Consider the following 5,264-nt stretch of genomic DNA (forward strand, 5'->3'; position numbering starts at 1 on the left):
ATCACTTTATTCTTTCTTAAATACATTTCTTGAGAATTTCATACGTGAATATGGTATTTGTAAGTTTACTCTCCTTCTTACCCCCTCCAATTCTTCCCATGCACGACCTCTCAATTTCTTGTACTTTTTTTGATTATTATTGTGAGATTATATAATATAATTATATATATATATATATATATAATTGAGTCCATTTAGTGGTGCTCATTTGTACATGTGTTTAGGACTGTCCAGTCAGATTTAGATAAGCTAGCTCTTGGAGAAAATAATTCTTCCTACCTCAGCATCTATTGTTTTCTCATATCTCTTTATCTAGTGGTGGGACCCTGGGAAATTTTCCCCTGTACCCACTAATTCTCAACAACATGGTTGCCTAACAAGACCCACATAATGACACCAGTTGACATGCCAATGTGAATGAGAGGAATTTCAGATTTTTCTACAAAGTATCACCTCATCACATGTATCACTTCCTTAAAATACTGATTGAAATAAAAAGGAAAACAGAAAAAAAGCAAAAAAAGTGTCTCTTTTTTCATTAGTGTTCAAAGAAGGTCATTGACGTAGGGAGGAATAAAATGCCCTGTGTTCTATTATGTTGCATTGATAACCCTGTCAAAGGGTTGAAAGAACTTATTCCAGCTCACAGGTCCAGGTCACAGTCCATCGTGGGGGAATCACAGCAGAAGGAGCCTGAGGGAACTGGTCACATGACATCATATTAGGAACAGAGACTAACAAAGGCGTGCATGCATGCCGCTCCAGCCAGCTCTCTATGCATGCCAGCTCAGTCGTCTCTCTGCCCACATTCAGGATGGTTTTTCTGACCCCAGTTAACCCATGTAAGAACAACCCTCACAGGCAGGCCCACAACCTATGTAGTCTAGACAATCCCTCACTGAGATCTCATCCCTGGTGGTTGCACACTGTGCTAAACTGATAACTAAAGCTAACAGTGTTGAAAGTGCATGCTGCTCTTTCTGAAGGATCGTGTAGAAGATACAGGACCTCCTACTCTTTTTATGACTTTACCCTCATATGTCTATCATAAAATGCACCTGTTTTGATGTTATGCCAGAAATATAAGCCGATCTTCCTTGTTTCATTTTCTCCAAAATCTTTATGTGTCTATTAGAAAGCAGCTATCCCTGTGGAAAATTTTGAAGAAGTCTCATTTTGGTATAAGGAGTAAGAACATGTGTTCTGAGGCAGATTTTATTTCCTCAGAGGCCGTAGCAATGAAAGATAATTTAACACCACTACATTCAAACCTCAGAAATCCAATTATTCAGGGCTGGAGAAATGGTTGGGCAGTTAAGCACACTGCTTGCTCCTGCAGAGGACTGTGGCTCGGTTCCCAGCACCCACATGGTGGCTCACAAGGACCCTAGATCTTCAGTTCTGGGGGATCTGATGCCCTCTTCTGGCTCCACAGATGTTACACACAGGGGTTGCACCTACATACTTACAGGCAAAACACCCTTTTACACGTTAAACTAAAATCAATTTTTTAAAATGGTTTTAAAATTATTATTCCCCCAGGGCTTTCTGATTGATTTCGTGCTTAGAGCCCACTTCACCAAGCCAGGCCATTGACAACTCAAGACTATCTAGTTCCATCATTACGTTGTCAAAATTTAGCAATATTTGCTAAAACTGTTTTTAGTCTCCTAAGGTTGGGTCTTTGTGTTTAATTATCTGAAGGTCCTTCACATAAAAGTCAAAAAATTTAAAACAAGAGGACAAAGAATAGGGAAACCAACTTTTATTATAGGGATTTTATTTATTAAATGAATAAGCAAATATATATGCATTTTTAGTTCTTTTATTTTACTTTTTCAGTATTTTATTTATTATTTTAATTTTATATGTGTCAGTGTATTGTGTGCATGTAGGTAAGTGCAACCATGTCATGCAATGCCTGTGGAGGACAGAAGAGACTGTAGGATCCCCTGGAACTGGAGTTACAGATGGTTGTTAGCTGCCATGTGGGTGCTGGGGTTTGAACCCAGGTCTTCTGCAAGATTTTGAGACAGGGTGTCCCTGTAGCCCCAGCTGTCCTGGAACTCACTATGTAGACCAGGCTGGCCTTGAACTTACAGAGATCCGCCTGCCTCTGCCTCCTGAGTGCTGGGGTTAAAGGCATTCACCACCACGCCCAGCTCCTAATTGTTTTATTTTTCGAAAATTCCATATATAAGTATTGTATTTGCATCCTCTCTACCTCTTTCCCCTCCCCCTCTTCTCACATCCTCCTTCACTCTTAATTTTGTGACCCCTTCTTTGATTATTATTTATTATTATTATTTATCATTGTTATTTGATTCTTTGGTCATTATTTGACTATTATACAATCTACTGAGTCCATTTAGTGGTGCTCATATATTCAGAGCTGACCACTAGGAATTAGATAACCTATCAGGGAGTTGGTCCCTGAGAAAAATGGATTCTCCCTCTCAGTAGCCATTGATTGCCTCAGCTCTTCAACTAGAGGTCAGACCTTGTGACATTTCCCACATCCATACTGGTGTGTCAACTGGTGTGGCCAGTATGCAGGTTTTATAAGGCAAACCACTTTGTTGTGATTTGATGGGTTTGGCTTCCCTGCTGTCTCTAAAACACAGTGCCTAGCAGTGGGCGTCTTCTGCCTCTTAACATCTTTATGCCCCTCATCTGTGGTGTTTTCTGAGCCTTAGATGTAGGGGTGGCATTCTAAATGTATCAACTGGGCTAGTCATCCCTTGGTCACTTATTCTCTATATTTTAACCAGTTGTGAGGCTCTCATAGTGTTGGAAGGTGCTATGCAAGCTGCCAATCAGCAGTCCTACTCATCTGAAAAGCCTAAGAACCACCACAATGACTAGACCCAGAAAAATATCCCTAAGAATGCAATAGTGGCATCTTTGTCTAGGCTTAACCACCAGCTATCTAATTGGAGAGAACCCATACATTGTACTGTAAATATAGCCACGTCCACATGAGGGAGCAGTTACAGACTCTGGGGGAGAACCTCTCACTGCCAGTTTTCTCTCAGTTCATTCCAACTACTTACTTTTATATTCACATATAAGTGTATCTCTGGTCACTAATCAAAGAAACTTCTTTTTGCAATAGATGGAGAGCATTATAGAGTTGGACAGTAGGATTTTATTCAATCATAAAGAATGAAATTATGTCATTTCTAAGAAAATTGTGGAGCTCCTCGTGTTAAGTGAAATATACCACTCATAAAATGACAAATATCCTATGTTTTTTACTCATATGAAGAGTCCAAAATAAAAAAAAAATAAGTAAAAGTCATGAACATAAAAGGGAGGATACTGGAAATGTGAAAGTGTAGGCTCACGAGATGGCTCAGCCAGTAAAGTGTCTGCCAAACAGCCGTGAAGACCTGAGTTTTGACCCCAACCAGTGATGGTCTCTTTCAGCAAAAGACTTCATTTAAAAAATATTTTGTTATTTTTATTTTATCTGTATGAATGTGTTTCCTACATGTATGTAAGTGCCCCTGTGTCATACAGTGCCTGCAGAGGTCAGAAGAGGGTGTTGGATACCCTAAAACTGGAGTTACAGGCAATTGTTAACCAGGACATGTGGGAGCTGGGAATCAAACCAAGGTCCTCTGCAAGAGAGGCCAGTGCTCTTAACCACTCAGCCATCTCTGCAACCCCCACCAAAAGAATTCTTATAAAGACTGATGTCACTGATGGGGTTTCTACATTGTCAGATTTTATATAATCGCATTTACAAGCTCTCATGTTCCTCAGGGTACCTTGAGAAGGAAAATCGCTACTCTGCTTCCATTTATTTAAAAAGGAAACTGGAGAGCTGATGATATGGTTCAGTAGGAAGAGCACTTTTGGCCCAAGCATGACTTAAGTTCAAATCCCCAGGACCCATGCAATGCACACACCTGTACTCTTATTTTGTATGCTATCAACAGTCCTAGTGAGCTGAAAAGCCGAAGAACCACCACAATGACTGGGCCATTGTGGGACATGTCTTAGAGCAAGACGGGAGGTGGAGACAGGAGACTCCTGGAAGGTCAGAGGCCAATCAGCCTGGAATATGCAGTGACAAACAAGAGACCCCCATCTCAAAACATGACAGAAGGTGAGAAACACACCCAGGGTCATCCTCTAAGTGCCACATGCACACAGTGGCATATGCCCACCCCCGGAAATGGCCAGAGTAGCTAATCTTTTAAATCTTTAGGTATGTTGGTTTCCTTTTAGTATAAATACTGAATTAACAGCAAAGAAAACCATTCTGAATTTCAGCTCTTTAGAATTTAGCGAGACAAGTAAAGCAGGGCTTCTGACAAGAAGTCAACATGTGATTTGCCTCCTGCTCTTACCATCCCATGCTTCAGAGAGTAGCTTCCAATGTCCCTCTCCGGACACCATCCTACCATCACTGCGCTTAGTCTTTGCCCAATGGGCAGTGAAAAGAGTATGGCTTTGAGCAGTCAAATATGATCATCCTAGCTCCACAGACACTGGAGGACACAAGGAAGGAAACCAGTCAGAAATTGAAGAAAAGAAAAAATGTGACTGGAGAATTTTGTGATGCATAGTAAATGTTGTTTACCTTTTTCTTTTTTTTCCACACAAAAATTCTTTATTAATACAATATGCATAAATGCTAAAGGAATGAGTTAAAATATCTGTATCATAACAAACAGGTGGCAGTTCGACATCCACCGTGGAGAGACTGCTAGAGGGAGACCACAACGAACGAGACTCCCATGGCAGAAAAGGTTCTTCACAGAGGAAGGAGGGTCCAGGCTCAGCAGCTTCTCATGTCCTCTCTCCTCCTCCAGGATAATCTCTAATTTTTAGCTTTTACAGATAATTCTGAAAATGAGCATTCTCATGTCTACATTTTAAAAAATATTTTATTGAGAATTTCATTCATGTATATAAGGTGTTTTGATCAAATCCATGCCCATTCCCTCCCCTCCAACTCCTCCCATATCTCCCCATCACTTTTTTCTGATAACTTCATGTACTCTTTCTTCTTCTTTTATTATTTTAACCTTAAAATCATTTAAGGATTGGATAAAAGCTCCCAAAAACTTTTGACATTTTTGGCCTTTGGAATGGAATATGTTGCTAAGAGGCCCAAGGACATTTTGAATTTTAGCCACGAAATGGCTGCTTTTCTTTGGGGTCTTTTTACCCAACTGCCTAGCCAATTCCTACCTCCTATTCTTAAAAAAATATTTTATTTTTTTATTTTATGTGTATGAGTGTTATGCCTG

The 5,264-nt window shown here is 40.1% G+C and overlaps 1 pseudogene; it reads right to left on the reverse strand.

Moving 5' to 3' along the window:
- The window catches only part of LOC115071728, a 145,414-nt pseudogene that overhangs the window by 81,911 nt on the left and 58,239 nt on the right, over positions 1-5,264 (reverse strand).

Source organism: Nannospalax galili, unplaced genomic scaffold, assembly GCF_000622305.1.
Source record: "Nannospalax galili isolate Female #2095 unplaced genomic scaffold, S.galili_v1.0 scaffold399, whole genome shotgun sequence".
NCBI classification, from domain to species: domain Eukaryota; kingdom Metazoa; phylum Chordata; class Mammalia; order Rodentia; family Spalacidae; genus Nannospalax; species Nannospalax galili.